This window comes from Stenella coeruleoalba (genome assembly GCF_951394435.1).
Source record: "Stenella coeruleoalba genome assembly, chromosome: 3".
Classification (NCBI taxonomy): domain Eukaryota; kingdom Metazoa; phylum Chordata; class Mammalia; order Artiodactyla; family Delphinidae; genus Stenella; species Stenella coeruleoalba.
Genome location: NC_137148.1, coordinates 47,545,164 through 47,566,049, shown reverse-complemented (window position 1 = coordinate 47,566,049; position 20,886 = coordinate 47,545,164). Strand labels below are relative to the sequence as shown.

Sequence of the window (20,886 nt, the reverse complement as noted above, 5' to 3'; positions counted from 1 at the left end):
ATCCATTTGATCTTTTGCATACTTGAAATTTCATAATTGTATATAGATGGGCAGATAGTGACAAATGCAAAGACAAATATTGTTAAGCAATTGTCTCTAGTTCCCAGTAGCCAAGACTACTAAATGACATGGTTTTATTATGAAAGCAAAGTTTATCTAAAAGGAAGGAGAAATCTTTAGTTTCACTGAAGCTGGGATTCTCTTAAATTTGAGCTTTCATGTTTTTTGTTTTTTCTTTTTTTTCCTGAATGGCTACTATGGGGGCTCTCAACATTTTGTATAAAACATTTAAAATCTCTTGTTGATGCAGTAGGATTAGGTGATGGTAGGCAACTACCTGTATGTGAGGAAAACATGCTTGTGGCCCACTGAGTGTTCTTCCTACCCTCCCTCCCCGGTAGTCTGGACCCTTTTGTTGTGATTTCATGCTTAAAACTCACAGCACAAACTCACAGGCCAGGTTTGTGAGGTGCATGGGCCAGGACTGCAACCCCTGAGGTTATTTTTCCAGTTTCTAGAAGACAACTCAATTCTAGTTCTTGGTTTTTGCCTCCTGAACAAGTAACTTCTTTTGTAAGTAACAAGTAACTCTTATTTTGCCCTCCAGCTATTGATGCCAGGATTCCAAAACATGAGAGCGGTTAGGAGGCTCATGATCAAACACAAAGCCAGGTAAGGTAAAAAATAATGGAGCGCGCATACACACGCCTGACATTCATCCTCACCCCACCACTCAAGCCAGCCGTGGATGAGGAAAAGTCAGTGTGCCAGAGTGTGTTGGCTGCAGCAGCAGCTGTTACTAACCAGGGCAGAAAAGTTAACTTAGATTATATACAATTTCCTCTTCATTGCTCTAAAAGCCCCCTTCACTCCCCAATATTTGCGGCAATTCTCCAGTTTTTAATAAGCAGGGGATGGAGCTGACCCAAATTGGGTCTCTCGCCGCCGTTGGGTCTGGCCTCCATTTCAGATAATGAATTAACCCTCCGAATAGCCTTTTCAGGAGCAAGAACTCCCCTTTTTTCTCCCTCTCCGCCGCCAGCCTCACCCTGGGCCAGGTTTTCCTCATTTCAGATTTTTCTGCAACTCAATCCTGAGTCATGCATGACGACAGTTTTCACACTATTTATGTTAAGCCTCGAGATGACCTCAGGTGATGACATTTGTGCTCAGAAAGAAATGTAATGAGTCTGGATCTCCCCGAGCGGTCCTCGGTCCCCCGTCCCGGCCGCGCTTCGAGCTGCGGGGCGCCGAGCCAGGCGGAGGTGGGGCGACCGAGGCCGCGCGCCCTTCCCGGTCGATCCCTCCCGGGAGGGAGGCTCCTCCCCGCGGTCCCTCGCGAGTACCTGGCGGCGGCGGCGGCGGCGGCAGGCGGTCAGGGGGCGGCGCTCCGCGGCGTCACGCGGCGGGGTGGGAGAGCGGGCAGGTGACACCCGGCGGCCTCCACCCCTTTTCCAGCTCGGTCGGCTGCCGGGGCAGCAGGGCCCGCTGTGAGGAGCTCCGCGCTAGCGCCGCCGCCCGCCGCCGCCCTCTGCGCCCGCGCCCGGGCACTTGGGCTCAGCTCCTCGCCGGGTGAGTGTGGGGCTCCCAGCCGGTGGGCCGGGGCCGAACTTTTCCGAGGCGCTGAGGAGAAGAGATGGGGGGAGGGAGAGAGACGCCGGGGGCAGGGGTCGGGAGCAGCCCAGTGGAAAGAACTTGGGCGCGGCGCGCGGGGAGTGGGATACGGGTCCCGGAGACTCGGGAGCCCGGCCAGGCCCTGCCTGGACTCTGGCGGGCCCCTCGGAAGTTGTTGCCGCGCCGTCTTTGGGTGCCCAGGGTCGAAGCCCTTCGCGCCGGAGGGAGGGGCCGCCGCGCTCACCTGCGCCTTCTCTGGGAGCCCACCGCCGCCCCCAGCATCCCAAAGGGACGGTGGTCCCCGCCGCCCCTGGGCTTTTGAGCCTCTCCCGAGCGCTCCCGCGGGACAGGGCCCAGCTGTTCCGGGCGGGAGGACAAAGGTGCTTGCGGGTGGGACTGGAAGGGAGAGGGACCTGCTCGACCTTGACCTCCGAGGTCACTTTCCCAGCTCCTGGATTTGGGCTCGCTCGCCCCACCCCGAACCCCCCCCCCATAGAATCCCCGAGCCCCTTTCTTTCTGCTTTTCCCCTCTGGGGCGCTTTTGTGTCCTCGAGGCCGGAATGAACTTGGGGCGTTGCTCTTGCAGCGGGCGCTGCCTCTTTGGCTCCCCGAGCTGCATCCTGTCCCGACGGCAGCTGCTGGCTGAGGAGAGTGATGAGTACACAGCGGTGGAACAGGTCGTGCCGGAGATGGAAATCGGAAAGCCTGTTGTTTCATCTTACAGGGTATCGTTGGTTAGGAAATGGGCCTTCTCCCCTAATCAGCCAGCGCTGATTCAAACTTACCGGATGCCGAGAGAACGCTCTTGGGAAAGCTGCGACAGGAAGGATATGGTCTCTACCCCTGTCCAATCGCTGTGTGGTTGGGAAAACAAGTCGCACAAAGACTGAAGAATAGTTTTAGCGAGCCAAGCCTTTTTCCTCTTGCTGAGCTGTTCCCTCGAAAAGCATTTTCATTTAACCCTGTACTCGCAGGTTACTCTTTATTTCACTTCTCGCTTGTATTGCTTAACTGCTGTGAAAGAGTCTTCGATACTCTGGGGTTGCCTCTGGCTTCTTAGCCATCACTTGTTAACTCCCTTATTTTGTAGTTTCTGCTTCTACCACTGGCCAGGAATTGTTCTCCTCAAGGTCACCGACGATTAAAAAAATATTTTCCCCCCAATGGCAGACATTTATCGAATGCTTCTGTGCCCGGCACTGTTCTAAGAACATGTATCAACTCTTTTAATCCTGGCAACAATCCTATGGGGGTAAATAAATGATAACATTATCATTTTACGGATAAGGAAACTGAGACACGGGAACTTGCCCAGGACGCACAAGTAGCAGGAGGAGATTCCAACTCAGGGGCCCTGGTCCAGTGTTGAGGCTATTAACCACTGTGCATACTGCCTCACCTAGAGTTCCTTTCTTCATCCTTACTTTCTTGAAGTCCTGTGCTTTTTCATGTTCACTGACTATGCTCTCAGTCTCAGGTCCTTCTTTTCCTTCTTGTGTGACTTTGTACTCATTTAGGTTTTCTTTTCATAGAATTTTGTTACTTAGGTAATCCGTGCTACTTACCCACTTAAAGATTCTGTGCTTTCCATGTATCTGGGGGCTTCCCTGGTGGCGCAGTGGTTGAGAGTCCGCCTGCCGATGCAGGGGACGCAGGTTCGTGCCCCGGTCCGGGAGGATCCCACATGCCGCAGAGCGGCTGGGCCCGTGAGTCATGGCCGCTGAGCCTGCACGTCCGGAGCCTGTGCTCCACAATGGGAGAGGCCACAGCAGTGAGAGGCCTGCGTACCGCAAAAAAAAAAAAAAAAAAGATTCTGTGCTTTCCATGTATCTTATTCAGTTTTAGTGTAGCATATGTCCGTGCATACTGTAATATTCCATTTGGACTTGCCCTGCTTTGCCCCAAAGCATTTCTAGTTAGCGTCATTTATGTCAGCCTCCCTCCCTTTTATTGTAGTCACCCAGGTGCAAAACAGCAGTCAAGTCTCACATCACACTTCTCCCAATCATGAAACCTCTTCTGTCGGCTTTTACCTTGTCTCTTCCTTCTAGCCTTCCTCATTCTCATCCCCGTTCCCTACTCCTCTTCACCAGTCTCCCTCTTCCCCACTCCTGAACATTCATTTATCACTTATGTCATTTTTCTTTTTACTGTTGGTTAGCTTCTTTCATAAATATTCATGGTCCACAGAAAGATTGTTAACAACTTAAGACTTTAACTTTTCAAGCCTTACAACTAGTAGTTGCTTGATAAATGTTTGCAGAATATGATGCAAGATGAATTAATGTAGCATATATTGGGTGGGTTGAATAATGGTGGAAACCTTTTTGAAATTTTTAAGCCGGGTTTTACAGGGTGTTAAGGATGCGTTGGTAGACGTGGGGGACCTGGCAGGCTTTGTAGAGGACGGGCAGGGAAACCTCTGCCAACTCCATTGCTGCAGATAGGAACCCAGCTACCCTGGCTAAACATTCCATTTAGAAGGGTAAGGAAGTAGGGCTATATCAGCAGAGAGCCATGAATCCTAACCTCATCCTAGCCAAACAAAATATGAAGCCACACAGAGTTACAAGAAAAACCCAATTTCATTGAAAAATATAACACATACACAAAAATGCATAAAACATAAATGAAGAGATTACCACAGTAGATATATTTAGCAGTAGAATGACTGTCTTCTTCTGGCAGTAGATATGATAGTTGAATGAGACTGCAGAAAAGCCAAATGGGAATCTTTTCTCGAAACCTCTGTATAAGGTAATGTGGGCCTGGACTAGTCCTGAGAGGCATTGTCGAGGAAGAATTGGCTGTGTTTGGGGAGGGTTGAGGAGAGGAGAAAAGAAAACTGGAAGGATGTACCAAAACGGTGAGATTGGCGAGCCAAGAAGAGAGTTTTGACACCTTGAGTGTGAGTCGACCAGACTAAATATTTTGCCATTTTACCTTTGTCTCTCTCTATTTATTTATTTATTGGCTGCGTTGGGTCTTCATTGCTGCGCGTGGGCTTTCTCTAGTTGCGGCGAGCGGGGGCTACTCTTTGTGGCAGAACGCGGGCTTCTTACTGTGGTGGCTTCCTTGTTGCGGAGCACGGGCTCTAGGCACGTGGCTTCAGTAGTTGCAGCACGCAGGCTCAGCAGTTGTGGCACATGGGCCCTAGAGCGTGTGGGTTTCAGTAGTTGTGGCGCACGGACTTCAGTAGCTGTGGCATGCGGGCTCAATAGTTGTGGTGCACAGGCTTAATTGCTCTGTGGCATGTGGGATCTTCCTGGACCAGGGATCAAACCCATGTTCCCTGCATTGGCAGGCAGATTCTTAACCACTGCGCCACCAGGAAAGTCCCCTCTCTCATTTTTTAAATGCATGTTTTCCTACATCCTACTACATATAGAATTTTAGTATGTTGTGTTTTCCTTATAATACATAGTAAACATTTTTCACCTGTATTTTCCAAAACTCCTATTGTCTGCCTTATATTCTAAAAATTTTAATGTAATTTCCTTAACTAATCCTCCGTTTTTGGATAGGTATATTAGCAACAGTTATAAACAACTTAAGTCACAGTAATGCTTACCTTTGCAGTTATGTCATTTTACAAATTGGGATTTGTTTCTTTATGCTAGACAGTGGAGTATACTTAAAGCCTCTGACCTCAGGTACTTACTGGTCGAGTTGAAGAAATAAGACTTTTTGGGCTTCCCTGGTGGCGCAGTGGTTGAGAGTCCGCCTGCCGATGCAGGGGACACGGGTTCATGCCCCGGTCCTGGAGGATCCCACATGCCGCGCAGCGGCTGGGCCCGTGAGCCATGGCCGCTGAGCCTGCGCGTCCGGAGCCTGTGCTCTGCAACGGGAGAGGCCACAACAGTGAGAGGCCTACATACCGCAAAACAAAAACAAAAACAAAAGCAAAAACAAAAAAAAGAAATAAGACTTTTTCTAGTTTGTTTAATTGCTTATTCTCCTTGGTGTGCTACATGTGCAAACATCAGCTTTAGAATATAGAAGAATGCTGTTTACCAAACTAATAATTTTGGAGCCTTTGTATATACAGTAGCATGTTAAATTGAGAACTAATCTTGAGTTTCAATAAAACACACCATATAGCATGGAAAGAAGCATGCCATAAACACATTTTTAGAGAGGAATATATCTTATATGTATTTCTGTGACTCATCCAATTTGGACCATTCACATGTTATGAAATAGCTGAACACTAATGCAAATTTAGCACTTTATAAGATTGGTCTTTTTTAAAAAAATTGAGATTTTTAATTATTCCTAATTGATTTAGATATATTAAAAGCACATGTTATTGCCTTGACAAGTAAAATTATCCTTTTTGTTAGTGATAAATATTTCTAAACAGACCGTTATTCAGAGGAACTAAGTTACCATATAACATATAACTCATAAATGTGCCACGTTAAAGACAAATCTTCATCTACTTGGAGAAGCAGCACAGGCCTTGAACACCAGCAGCCCAGCTCCTTTGTCCCCTCTAACATAAGGTATAGAGCAAAATCTAGCCAAAATCGGGGAGTTTCAGAAGTTGCATACTCAACAAACATTTGAGTGTCAGCTTTGCGTCAGGCAAAGTAGTCGGCAGGGTGCTGAAGCCCGTCCAGATCTATGTGGGTTCAAGGGAGGTAAACACTTAGAGTACAGTGTGGAAAACTGTGATTAACACAGAGCGTTGGGGAAGCCGAGCAGAGAAAGGCAGACAAAGTTGTCCTCCTGAGCCAAAAGAAGGAAGACTGGGAGTTGGGGCAGCAGAGAAATGGGGTGAGGGTGGGAAATCAAATTCAGGCTGAGAGCATGCAGGTGCATTCAGAGAATTGGAAACACTGTAAAATCACTGCAGAGGAGGGTGTGAGAAGAGGTTGCCTAGGTATGCACAGCTGGCTTACTGAGAGCCTTGATTCACCTAGTAAAGATTTTGGATTTTATCCTACAGACAATGGGGAGCCAGTGGAGCCCTTTAAGAAGGGAAGGGACCTGTTAAGATTTGTATTTTTTGTTGTTGTTTTTTTGGCTGCATTGGATCTTTGTTGCTGCGTTGGGTCTTCGTTGCAGTGTGCGGGCTTTCTCTAGTTGCGGCGAGCAGGGGCTACTCTTTGTGGCAGTGCGCGGGCTTCTCATTGCGGTGGCTTCTCTTGTTGCGGAGCTCGGGCTCTAGGCGCACGGTCTTCAGTAGTTGTGGCACACGGGCTCAGTAGTTGTGGCTTGCGGGCTCTAGAGCGCAGGTTCAATAGTTGTGGTGCACGGGCTTAGTTGCTCTGCAGCATGTGGGATCTTCCCAGACCAGGACCCGAACCTGTGTCCCCTGCACTGGCAGGCGATTTCTTAACCACTGTGCCACCAGGGAAGCCCAAGATTTGTATTTTGAAAGCACCTGTCTGCATGTGCAACTTAACCTTTCTGGAACCTCCCTTTCTCCCGTGGAGGCTTTATCTCCTTTCTCTATCTGATCTGGAAAGGACAGCTACCTTCACTATTTACATGAGATATCTTGATTATGCTCAGTGTACATCACAATTTGGGAATAGAAAACGATCTTGTGCCACATGTTTATAGAAAGCTCAAGCCTGCATTTAAGTTTTTACCTGCTTGCTGAAAATCATGAGGTGAAACGTTTGGGCATCTTTTAGACATCAGTCATAGTTGCAGTCAGGCACTTTCTGTGCATTTTCTCAGGAATTGTCTAAAGCCAGCAAGGTCTGCACCAGAATCCTCACAGCACACATGGGTGCAGAAAAGTGAAGAAAGGTGCTCAGGTGAAGAAGCAGAAAGGGTGCTCAGCTAGGGTACACGGTTACAAGTGCGAAGCTAGGATTTAAACCCAGCTGTGGTTACAATGTTCAGGTTCTTCCCCCTCTGCATACTAACTCAGTGGGTTGATGATTTAGAGGGTATGAGAGACACTAGGGCTCTGATATCCAACGATAGTTTTGTGAGGGCATAAGGACAACCATAAACGTAAACCTGATTTAGACTTTTTAGGGTCAGTGGTAGAAATGTGAGAACTAGAAAAAGAGGGTTTGGCTAGTTGTCCCTCAACTAAATACAGCCCCTCCATTCTTCTGCTCCTTCCTTTCCATCCCCAATTGTGGGATTTTGTCTTAATAGCACATTGTGATGTATTTGTTTGCTTATCATAATTCAGTGACATAACATGGACAGAACAGAAGGAAAGGCTGCTTGTATTTAAGGGGGACTTATCCTAAGTCTGTATGGGGCTTCCCTGCCCTCTCCTCTTCTTTCCTTTTTCCTGCCTTCTCTAGGCAGAGAGTGCTGTGTTGGATCCCGTGAGCCAAAAAGTTTTATGTCTGAGAAGCAAACAAACAAACTAATGAATGCTGGCCTCACATTTTAATCCCTCTGCTCTTTACCCTTCAGTTCACTAGAAGGCACACACTCATACCTTCAGTCTTTGAAGAATTTCTTTGAAATTCTAACAGGTGTGACTTTAACCTGAAGAAAGAAAGAAGGTAGAAGTCACATTCTTAGGAAACCAGAGTTTAATTACTGATTATTTAATAGCTTGTTCCTGAGCAAACATGGAATTTAAAAAATGAAGTTGTGGGGCTTCCCTGGTGGCGCAGTGGTTGGGAGTCCGCCTGCCGATGCAGGGGACACGGGTTCGTGTCCTGGTCCGGGAAGATCCCACGTGCCGCGGAGCGGCTGGGCCCGTGAGCCATGGCCGCTGAGCCTGCGTGTCCAGAGCCTGTGCTCCGCAACAGGAGAGGCCACAACAGCGAGGGGCCCGCGTACCACAAAAAAAAAAAAAAAAATGAAGTTGTGAGAACCACTATTCATTGTTCAAAGGGAGGGGAAAAAAAGGATAATAGATGTGATATTAAACTTTAAATATAGTTAGTATTTTTAAAATTAAAAAATAGAAATATTAGGTTGAACACATGCAATTGCCGTTTCTCTAGGAGAAATATTTGTATATTGGCAATTACATATGGTTCATCCTAATATAAAGACAATCCTCTTGACATCTAACCAGTTGACCCTAAAAGCCCATGCTTCTCATTTCCCCAAAAAGCAGACCAAATGCTGCCCAGGCATGATGAACACCAGTTCCTAGCAGCCTGTTCCCTGCTCTGATGGCTGGCTCGGTGGCTGTATGTATTGCAAACTTGTTGGTGCCAGTTATGCTTGTTATTGTGATTAGATAATTTAAATGTGTGTAAATCTATAAAGTGCAAAAGGGAAAGAGTATTATTGCTTCTGTGAAAGGAATGTTGAATTCTCTGAAAAGATTCCATAAAAGTGAGTGCCTTAAAAAGTGGGCAGGAGAACTAACTGTAAAGAGTTGGAGAGAAAATTGTGAAAACTTGAAAGATAATATCCTGAGCTTGCTTTACAAGTTTTGTTTTTGTTTTTTAGTTTTCAGTCCACTTAGAACATTAAAAGTGGAAATTGTAGAAAATAAATTCTGAGTATGGTTTACATGAGAAAAATATCGGGGAGGAATTCTTCCTCAAAGAAAATCTTGAAACTACTTTGGAAAGTTGGCAGTTAATGCATACTTATATGTCTCAAGGTAAAGTACGTATTTATGGGGTGTACATAATTTTTTAAAAAATATTTTATTTATTTTTTTGGCTGCTTTGGGTCTTTGTTGCTGTGTGCGGGCTTTCACTAGTTGCGGCGAGAGGGGGCCACTCTGTTGTGGTGCACGGGCTTCTCATTGAAGTGGCTACTCTTGTTGAGGAGCAGGGGCTCTAGGCACGCGGGCTCAGTAGTTGTGGCTCGCGGGCTCTAGAGCGCAGGCTCAGTAGTTGTGGCGCACGGGCTCAGTTGCTCCGCGGCATGTGGGATCTTCCTGCACCAGGGCTCGAACCAGTGTCCCCTGCATTGTCAGGCGGATTCTTAACCACTGTGCCACCAGGGAAGCCCAAAACATCAATTTTTAAGGTAGTATTTTTTTCCCCTAGAAATGAATTGTAAAAGGGATTTATTTATGAGGTAGGTTCTTATAAAGAGGATCTTGAATCACTTCATGTATAATACTTTCAATAATAGTTTTGGTAAAGATGGAAAGATATTCTTTAAATTAACATTGGTTCTTTTTAAAAAAATTTTTTTTAATTAAATTAAATTTTTATTTGGCTGCACCACACAGCATGTGGAATCTTAGTTCCCTGACCAGGGATCAAACCCATGCTCCCTCCAGGGGAAGCATGGAATCTTAACCACTGGACTGCCAGGGAAGTCCCGTAAATTAATGTTGGTTCTTGGTAACTCATTTATCATGGACATGAATGAAGGTAAACCCTTTGAAAGCATTTCTCCAAAGGTGCCAGGGCTAGGCTAATAAAGTTTAGGTTCTTATAACGATATACAATAACAACTCACATTAGGTAGATCAGGGTATTTTTAGACCTGAGATTGGTCTATGGATGGGCATTAGAGGGTCCATAAACTCTCCAAAACATCAGATTTATGTATACACATCATCTCTAGGGAGGTAGCACATAGCACCATAGTCTCAAAGGTTAAAAGCTATTGATTTGGGAAAGACATGAAATAAAATATATAAAATGCTTAATAAAGTTTAACTTATTGTATACATGTACAAGGATTAGCTTTTAATGTTAACGTTGGAATTAGACATATAATGTTGACATGAACCAACTGTGTAGACTTTATCCATGTTATAAGGACACAGTACCGATAGTGAGGCCCTAGAAAAGAGAGATCTGCTTCATCCGTGGTAGTTTTCATTTCTGTTTTCCTGGTTCTCTGGGAAGAAAGGTTTCTACTTATTAAGTGTTAAATCAATATTCACTCATTTATGAAATAAACATTGGCAGTTTTCTGTGTGCTAGACCCTGGAGATATAGAAATCTAGACGTCAACTCCTCTTCTCATTTATTTCTTTATCTCATGCCCACATCCAAATTAGCAGCGGTCATGTCAGCTCCGTCCCCAAAGTGTATCCTGAATCCATCTATTCAGTAAACTCCTAATCCTGCTGCCTCCCTACCATCAACTCTCTACCAAGCAAGTAACTTAATTTTTAAATCATAAGTCAGATCATGTCACTGCTTTGCTTAAAAGCCTCTGATGAGAGTTTCAGTTTTATAAGATGTAAAGAGTTCTAGGATGGAGGGAGGTGATGGTTGCACAACAATATGAATGTACTTCATACCACTGAACAGGGCACTTGAAAATGGTTAAGTTGGTAAATTTTATGTGTATTTTACCATAATTAAAAAAATAGTCATACACACGAGTTAGACAAGGTTCTCAGAAGAAACACATTTCGTGTGTATAGGCTTTAAGTGAATTCAAAGCAATGGATTCCTTCTAGGACAATAGGCTTTAACAAGAAAGCTTTTTCTTTCTTTTTTTCCTTTTAATTCCATTTTTATATGCATACCTGCTGACTCGTGTGCTTCTGGCATGGATAAATTAAGGGAGCAGTGTCTGCATGTAAGATGAGATGTGATCAATATTACTGATCCATGTGTAGCCTGGCGAGGGGACGGGGAATTCCCGTCCCCAGGTGGCACAGAGCTGTCCTTTGCAACATTCTCATAAAATTGGGCAAAGAGTTCGCACCGCAATGTTTACGGGAGCAGGAGGGATGGGGAAAATAAACGTAACTCTACAAAAGCAAACTCTAATGCATGCAAGGATCATTAGGTTGGCAGGTATATTAATAAGTGAAAAATCTGGAAGTGTAATGGTAGAACATAAGGCTTGTACTGCTTCTGTTTTAGTGCAGAAATGTACTAGCCCATACGCTTAAGTGTATGGCCCACAAATTGAACAATTTAATGTTGACATCATATCCATGATATTATGTGGAGTTTTTGCTAAGGGGAAACTAACTCGTCCAGCCTAAAATGTTTCTTTTAATCTGTATTCTGTTCTTCTAGTCATGCCATTAATAGTGCTCATGTTATCAATTTCCCCCTTTATTGAAAACAATAAACATTTATTTAAAACAATTATAATCCTTCTGGGGGCACTGGAAGCACCATGTGGTGATCATCTTGCTTTTACTTTTTTAAAACATTTGAACTATGATTTTGCTAGAAATAGGAGGCCCAGTGATGGAATGTTAGAGGAATGGAAACTGACAATGTTGTGAAGGTTTAGAGGCAAATACATACGTGTAGCTTGGAGTGCTGATATCTAATATACCATTGATTCCACTAACTCGAAATAAACACATTTAATCTTGAAAAAAATAGTTATACAACAACAACAACAAAAAGTCTTTGGTGGTTTCCCCTTGTACGTAGAATAAAACCCTGGCTCTTTCACTGAGGCCTCAAGGCCCTGCATGCCCACTTCTCCGAGTTAGCTAGCATCCACGTCCTCTTTGTGCTCCGCTCGCCGTTCCTCTGACGTACTGTTTGTCCCTGCCTCTGGGCCTTTGCCCTTGCTGTTGTCTCCTGCAGGACTGTTCGCCCTTAGATCTTCTCAAATGTTCTAGAGCTTTCTGGCTACCCTTCTAGTGTTGCTGCCCTCTGCCTCTGGTGACCCTATCACATCAGTCTGTCATGTTTCCTTTCTTCATAACTTTTGCCACATTTGCCTGATGTTTGTGTTTATCTTTGTTTACTTATGTGTCTTCCCACAAGAAAGTAAACTGTATGAGAATAGGGATTTTGCTGTATCCCTCATGTCAAGAAGGGTGCTTGGCACACAGTGGGTACCCAGATATTTATTGAATAAGTGAATGGAGATGTGGTCCCTTCCCCCAAGGACCTTACAGTTTCTGATACTGAGTCTCAGGAGCCCTGAATTGTGCTTGTGAGCGAGGTCTCACATGGCGGATAGGCAACTTGTTCTGCCCCAAATAAAGTGATGTGGCGAAGGAGAAGGAGAGAATGATGTTGGGGCCAAAAGGGTCAAAAACACATCAGCTGTTACCTCTCATTCAAGGATGGAGAGAAACTTTTCCTCTCTTCTATCTCCCTCCCCATCTAAAAGAAAAATATGAGAAAACAACACGATAGGTACGTATCAATATTCAGGCATGAACCCTGCGCAAGCCAAGCTTAAAATGAAAATTACGTAAGATATCTTTTATTACATTCCCAGAAACACCTGACACCCCTGGACCATTTGCTCTTAGAGGATCCATTATGAGCACTCAGTTGTATTCGTCAATCAGATTGTCTTGCGAAAATGAGACAAAAATCTTCCCAATCTTTCTATCACTCCAATATTACCTTCTTTAGCACACATTTCCCCGGTGACAGTCAAAACTCACCCTTTCCATACTGCTGTCATACCAAGGTCGTTTTGTGCATGGATAACTGGACTTTTGTGTTCATGTTTTTCATTAATATTTTTCATGGTAAATATAGGAAAAAGTTTTATGATATAGATAGATTCTCTATGCTTGACATGGAAAATCATACTTTCACATAATCAGAAAAGTTAGACTACTTTCTGACTACAATAATAGATTGTATGCTGATTTTAGAAATATAGAAGACTTGTAACAAAAAAACAAAACAAAACAAACTTGTAACAAAAAGAAAACAGACATCACCCATAATCCCACCAACCAGAAATTACCATTGCTAACATTTTGGTAAATTACTTTGCAGCCTCTTGTAGGCACTTTTTCAAAGGTTGTCAGAGTTTTTCTTGGGGAAAAAAATTGGAAACTACTTAGTTGAAGAACAAACCATTTCCTAGTATACTTAAAAAACAACCACCACCACCACCTTATAAGCATTTTTAACATGGAAATTTTCTTTCTTTCTTGTTTTAAAAACTCATATTATGGAAATTTCCAAACATTTATAAAAGCAGAGAGAATACTATAATGAACTAGATGTACACATCACCCAGGATCATGGCTAATCTTATTTCATCTGTAAATATTTTGGTGTATCTCCAAAGGATAAGGACTTTAAAAAAATTACCACAGTACCATTATCACACCTAAAAAGTTAAAAATAATCCATTAATGCCATCAAATATCCAGTCAGCAGGAAGTTTAAAAAATACGTATAAATCAGGTTATGACTAAAAGGGCAATAGTTTAGAAATTCTTGGCTAATAGGATGATATACGGTCCACTTAACAAACTATACAAACAGTTATAAGAAAAGATTAAAAACAACAGAAACTTACTTAGCAGTGCTTATTTCATGTAGGTAAGTATTAATATGTTATTAAATAATCTGACAATATATTTCCATAACTTTGCTATTTCTACATTCTCGGTGTTCAATTTAAAATGCAGTGTCCACCTGTGCCAAATGAATTTTTTAAATTCGTCTATTTTGGGGGCTAGTACAGGGCAAAAGTGTGAACTGGGTACATAAAAGTCAGCAGTTTATTTCATTTATTTATTTTTAAGAATATTTTGCTGCGTTGGGCCTTCATTGCTGCGTGCGGGCTTTCTCTAGTTGCGGCGAGCAGGGGTTACTCTTCATTGCGGCGCACCGGCTTCTCATTGTGGTGGCTTCTTTTGTTGTGGAGCACGGGCCTAGAGTGCGTGGGCTTCAGAAGTTGTGGCACAAGGGCTCAGTAGTTGTGGCGCACAGGCTCTAGAGCGTGGGCTCAGTAGTTGTGTGTATGGGTTCAGTTGCTCCGCAGCATGTGGGATCTTCCCAGACCAGGGATTGAACCTGTGTCCCCTGGCATTGGCAGGTGGAGTCTTAACCACTGCACCACCAGGGAAGTTCCAAGTCAGCAGTTTAAAATGTTCTCATAAGGTCCCATACTATGCACATTTAATATATTTTCCTAAAGCTATAAATACTTTATCTGAAGTAGAATAAAAACGACAATTTTAGGCATAAACTCTGTTACATTAATAAAGCAGAGTAAAACCATTTATTTATCTGGGTTTTTATGAGTAGTAGAAATAATCTTTATGCTCTTAAGAACACATGATAACTTTTAAAGAAAAAAAAGCAAAATCCTAAAAGTCTCTGATGAATGTATTCCTATTTCAGTTATTGTGAGGGTGTAATAGAGAGAATTTAGAGAATAGCAAGAAAATTTACTTGGCCAAGAGAATTGCTGGACGATTCAGGTTGCTGGCTTGTCACTGTCAGTGGAGAGGAAACTAGGGTGTGAATCAGGGAAGATTGATCCCTTGGTCCAGCACAGAGCCTGGACAGGTGTCTGCTGTATGGATGGAAAGGAATGAGAAAGGCAGAGAAAGTGAAGGAAAAGTGAAGAAAAGGAAGATCTAGAAGAAGGAAGGGTAGGAGGCCAAGGTTTGGAGCCTGGAAACATGGGTAGATTGTGGTGTCAAAATTGGTCTTAGAGAAACTGGATCAGAGGAAGGTTTTGACTGAGATACTGGTAATTCCTTTGTTTTTATTCCTTCGTAATCATTGCAGGTTAAGTGAACAAATTACATGCTCATTTGTAGAGTTTGAGACTTTTAATCAGTGACTTTTTCAGGGCAATTCCTTCATGATGGGATATTTAGAGATTTAGCAATTGTTGATATATTTCAAAGATTAGATGGTTGAAACTCATAATGGTAGATAAAGCCAGAATCATTAGAATTTCTCCCTCGCCTCTCCTCCCCCACCAAGGGAAAAATCCTTGGAAATCATTTAAGTATTGCCTGTAAAACTAACTGGAAAGGAAAAGTCTTTCTTTGTTTATTTAGAAAGACATTTGTAAATATTTGCTGTGACCACTTTTATAGGGCAGTCATTGTTTTAATCTTGCATTGGTTTGCAATTTCTCTTTGATGTTGAGCTATTGTTTCAAAGGGCCATAGCTGGAGGCGCCCACATTGAGATAATATTGAACTAAACTCTATTTTTCTATCCAGATAAATAGTGGGGGGATATGTTTGTCTTTCTAAGTTGTTAATGCTAGAATCATTCATATCAAAATTATTTAACTTAAAAATTAAGTAATGCTATTTAGCAATACTATACTATATTATAAATGTATTGTATTTTACATACATTATGCATTAAATCTATTTGTCTCCTAGCTTAGGAATGTAACTGTATTTTTCCCTGGGAAAACCTTTTCTTCAGCTAAAATAATCAAATTATAAATTTTGTTCTCAGTTGGCGATGTCTTTTGCAGACATGGAATAAATGCAGATCCTCTGTTGTTCTCAATCTGTGTTACTTTTTAATTTGTGAAACAGCACTGAGACGCCTTAATAACATTTTATTAGAACTGAATGAAGAATATGGTGTAGATACAGGAACAAGTCTGCTAACCCAGGGGCCGTTTATTATGAAGTTTCATTTGCAAAATGCTATTGAAAATCAGTAAGAAAGCAGGGAGATCATCCCTGAGCAGAGAAGACAGTGTCCTGAAGTCCATTGAGTAAATCTGTACTTGACCCATAGGGAGATCCTCTGGTTTTTAATCACAGCCCATATAACATTATTTTATTTTATTTATTTATTTTTCCATATAGCATTATTTTAAACATTCCAGCATCATTGTTTATCTAGTTTCTCATCCCATAGCAGATTAAGGGCAGCAAGTTAGAAAGAATGGGGTCTTATAGAACCAGGAATGCTGTTAACAGACAATGTAGTGGCTAAGGAGCTGATAGGGAGGAGACAGGAAATACATCAGAAGCAGACACGGGTTTTGGAACTTTTTAGTGTAGGGCAAAGGTCCACAGCTGTAGACATGGATAGTCCCAGAGAGCAGTGCTGTGATACTGCTGGTCTTACTAATATCCCTGAATCATCCAGAAAGTTTCAGTGTATAAGATGGTTGAAATCTTTTAAAAAATGTTTTACATTTTTCTATCAGAAGCACTTTTTGAAGTGATTACACCTACAGATAAGCATTTCAGTATCTAAAACATTCACTTCTATGGAACGCTGCAATCCTGGATGAGGCTGGATAAATGAATTGTATCCAGAAATAGAAAGCAGGATAAATCAATTTAGTCTTTACTGTTGGTTACTTTTCTTATCCACACTTCTTTTTGAGGACCATTTGTTTTTCTTCCTTTTATGGGCTTCTCTGCATATTTTAGGGATGTGTGCTATTAGGCACATGTGTGTTATAATACTTTCCCTATGTTCAGATTTTTTGTTCTCTCTAGGAGTCATCAATCCACATGACCTACCCATCTACTCTGGGTACCATCTCCCTCCCCTGATGAGGCTTCATTCCCTATTCCCATCCCCACCCAGAATGAACCTGTTACTGCCAATTCTGGCTTGTCTCAAAGGCGAAGTATTTGAGGTCAGTTGATTTCCACCCTTCCTCTCATGATTCTTGGTTACTGCCTATAAGAGATACGCCTTACTAGGTATTACAGCCTTTCTGTTGTCTCCTCCTACTGTTAACCACACCTTCAGCTCTGTCTTTTATCCTTTGAAACCCTGTTCCACTGTGTTCAAACTCTATCATATCTTCAGTACTATCACCTGCCAAAAATAACTGGATCATGGCTCTTCCCCTTACCCCATGCCCACACGCTCCTCATGAAAAGGTTCATCCATCCATCCACTCAACAAATATTTGCATGTCTGACACATCCCAGGCACCATCTCAGGTGCTAGAGAGGCAGCAATGCACAGAACAGAAAAAGATCCCTGCCCCCAAGGAGCTCATATTCCAGAGTATTACTGGGGAGTGGAGGGAATCAGACCATAAACAAATAAATATAGAATGTTGGTGAAATATATAAAAATAATGATGTCATGGACATATACACACTAACAAACGTAAGGTAGATAGCTAGTGGGAAGCCGCCGCATGGCACAGGGATATCGGCTTGGTGCTTTGTGACTGCCTGGAGGGGTGGGATAGGGACGGTGGAAGGGAGGGAGACGCAAGAGGGAAGAGATATGGGAACATATGTATATGTATAACTGATTCACTTTGTTATAAAGCAGAAACTAACACACCATTGTAAAGCAATTATACCCCAATAAAGATGTTAAAAAAAATAAAAATAATGATGAAAAGTGCTATGGGGAAAAATAAAGCAATAAAGACAGGGAAGTGCATGTTGATGGGGTGATGAAGGTGACATTTTAGTAGAGATCCGAAAAAAGTAAAGAAGCATGCAGGTATCTGCAAGAAGAGAATTCCACATTGTCGGGACAGTGATTTCAGATGCTTTGAGGCAGGGTTGTTCTTGGCATGTTCAAGAAAGGACAAGGAGCCCAGTGTGGCTGACACTAGCTAAGTAAGAGAAGACGTGAGAGGAGGAAAGGTCAGAGAGGTAGTCAGGGCCACTTATAGGAACTTTGACTTTTAGTGTGAGTGAGGTGGGAAGACATTGGCGCATTTTAAGCAGAGAAGTGACATCAGTTGGGTGTTTTTCTTTTGTTTTGTTTTTTTCTTCAGCGTGATGAATACATTGGAGATGGACAAAGGTGAAATCGGGGAGACCAGTTGAGAGGCTATTGCAGTAATTCAGATAAGGGAGGACCACCGGTAGAATGAAAAGTGACTTGGACCACCAGTAGAGTGAAGAGTGCTTGGATTCTAAAAACATATTTAGGAGACAGCGTTGTCAGGATTTGCTGACGGGTTTGATGTTGGGGGTGAGAAATGGAGGATTTTTCTCGTATTCAAAGGTACTACACGTTTGGATGGACTGGCCAGAATTCCCCTGTCTTCCCATTGCCACATCTGAATCAAACTTACTTTTTCACTTCCATGGGCAAGTAAAACAAAACTCTCCTTTTCTGGATGCCTCCCTCTCCAGCTTTGCTCTCTGCTTTTCTTAAACCTCTTTGCCCATCATTTCCCTCTTCAGTCCCACACACATTGTGGACTTTGGCATCTGACTTGATTTGGCATCTCCCCATCCTCTCTCTCTCTGGGAGACTTCAAAACCCTTTCAGAGACCAACTACGAGTAGCCTCATCAGACAAAGTTTGTTGTCTGACCCAACTGTGATAAGCTCTACTAGACTGTAATTGCCTGCTTTCATAGCGCATCTCTGGGCCTCTTCACCTGGAAATGTGCCAAGAAAAAATCATCAATTCTAATATCCCTTCTTCGAACCACAGCCTCTGGTTTATCAGCTCTCTTACACCTCTCCCTTTTTTTTTTCCCCTTCCAGTTTTATTGAGGTATAATTGACATACATAAGCTCTAAGCTGACAGTATAATTATTTGACTTATATACATCCTGAAATGAGGACCACAATAAGTTTAGTGAACATCCATTGTCTTGTATAGATTCAGAGTTAAAGAAATAAAAACATTTTTCTACCTTGTGTTGAGAGCTCTTAGGGTTTACTCTCGTGACAACTTTCATATGGAACACAGAGCAGTGTTAATTATATTTATCACGTTGTATATTACATCCCTGGTACTTATTTATTTATTTTCTTTACTCTCACAAAGTTTATATGCAACCATGGGGGAGATGCTCAACAAATGAAGGAATACACATGAGGGGGAAAAAAAGGATGAAACACAGATGGTGCGATGCTAAGAATTCAAGGTGATGTTTCTGTCAGGTTTGTTTGTTTTACATCTTTATTGGAGTATAATTGCTTTACAATGCTGTGTTAGTTTCTGCTGTATAACAAAGTGAATCAGCTATACATATACATATGTTCCCATATCCCCTCCCTCTTGCTTGTCCCTCCCACCCTCCCTATCCCACCCCTGTAGTGGACACAAAGCACCGAGCTGATCTCCCTGTGCTATGCGGCTGCTTCCCACTAGCTATCTGTTTTACATTTGGTAGTGTATATATGTCCATGCCACTCTCTCACCTCGTCCCAGCTTACCCTTCCCCTCCCTGTGTCCTCAAGTCCATTATTCTCTACGTCTGCGTCTTTATTCCTGTCCTGCCCCTAGGTTCTTCAGAACCATTTTTTTTTTTTTTTTTTAGATTCCATATATATGCGTTAGCATATGGTATTTGTTTTTCTCTTTCTGAGTTACCTTACGCTGTGACAGACTCTAGGTCCATCCACCTCACTACAAATAACTCAATTTCGTTTCTTTTTATGGCTGAGTAACATTCCACTGTATATATGTGCCACATTTTCTTTATCCATTCAACTCTCAGTGGACACTTAGGTTGCTTCCATGTCCTGGCTATTGTAAATAGAGCCACAGTGAACATTGTGGTACATGACTCTTTTTTTTTTTTTTTTTCGGTACGCGGGCCTCTCATTGATGTGACCTCTCCCGTTGCGGAGCACAGGCTCCGGACGCACAGGTCCAGCGGCCATGGCTCACAGCCGCTCTGCGGCATGTGGGATCTTCCCGGACCGGGGCACAAACCCGTGTCCCCTGCATCGGCAGGTGGACTCTCAACCACTGCACCACCAGGGAAGCCCCATGACTCTTTTTGAATTATGGTTTTCTCAGGGTATATGCCCAGTAGTGGGATTGCTGGGTCATATGGTCGTTCTATTTTTAGTTTTTTAAGGAACCTCCATACTCTTCTCCATAGTGGCTGTATCAATTTACTTTCCCACCAATAGTGCAAGAGGGTTCCCTTTTCTCCACACCCTCTCCATCATTTATTGTTTGTAGATTTTTTGATGATGGCCATTCTGACTGATGTGAGGTGATACCTCATTGTAGTTTTGATTTGCATTTCTCTAATGATTAGTGATGTTGAGCATCCTTTCATGTGTTTGTTGGCAATCTGTATATCTTCTTTGGAGAAATGCTTAGACCACTATTCTTCTCATTCATCCACAACTGGTTTTAATCACCATCTAGATGTGAAAGCTTCCCAAATCTGTATCTGCATCCTTGACCTTTCTCCCAAGTGCCTGCTGGCCATCTCCACCTGAATGTCCCACAGGCTTGTAACACTGGAATTTATGAATTCCCTGCCTCTTAAACCTGTTCCTCTTTCTGTGATCCTTATCTCCTCTGGTGACACCACCACGCACATACTCACTCCACCAAACCAGAAACTTTAGTCACGCTACCTTGTGTCTTTATCCTGTCTAGCGAATCACCAAGCCCTTCCTGTATTGCCTCACAAATATTTCTTGACTTTGTGTCTACCACCACTGCACATCACTAAATTATCTCTGCCCTTGTTGAGGACTTTCAGCATTTCTCATTGGGATGATTGCAGTTAAATCCTAGTTGGTCTCCCTGCCTTTCTCACCCCCTGACATTCATCCTTCATGAGCTAGGTCACAACACTGGTTTAAAACCCTTCAGGGACTCCCTCTGCCTTTGCTAAGGCTTGCACACGCTTACTGAGAGGGTGCTGCTGGGGTAAGCTTGAGGGAGGGGGTCAGGGTGGTTGGACACTGGCAGAACCGTCTGGTTGAGCTCTTCGGCATCATTATGCTTCGGCATAATATTTCACCTTTTGCATTGCCTATGCAC

The 20,886-nt window shown here is 43.0% G+C and overlaps 1 protein-coding gene across 1 annotated transcript in view; it reads left to right on the top strand.

Annotated features, from left to right (window-relative positions):
- The first annotated feature begins 1,385 nt into the window (after window positions 1–1,385).
- ELOVL7 (ELOVL fatty acid elongase 7) overlaps window positions 1,386–20,886 on the top strand; it is a 72,447-nt gene continuing 52,946 nt past the window's right edge. The window contains exon 1 of the mRNA XM_079917969.1: window positions 1,386–1,572. The gene's annotated coding sequence lies outside the window, so the exon portion shown is untranslated. The remainder of the gene's footprint in view (window positions 1,573–20,886) is intronic.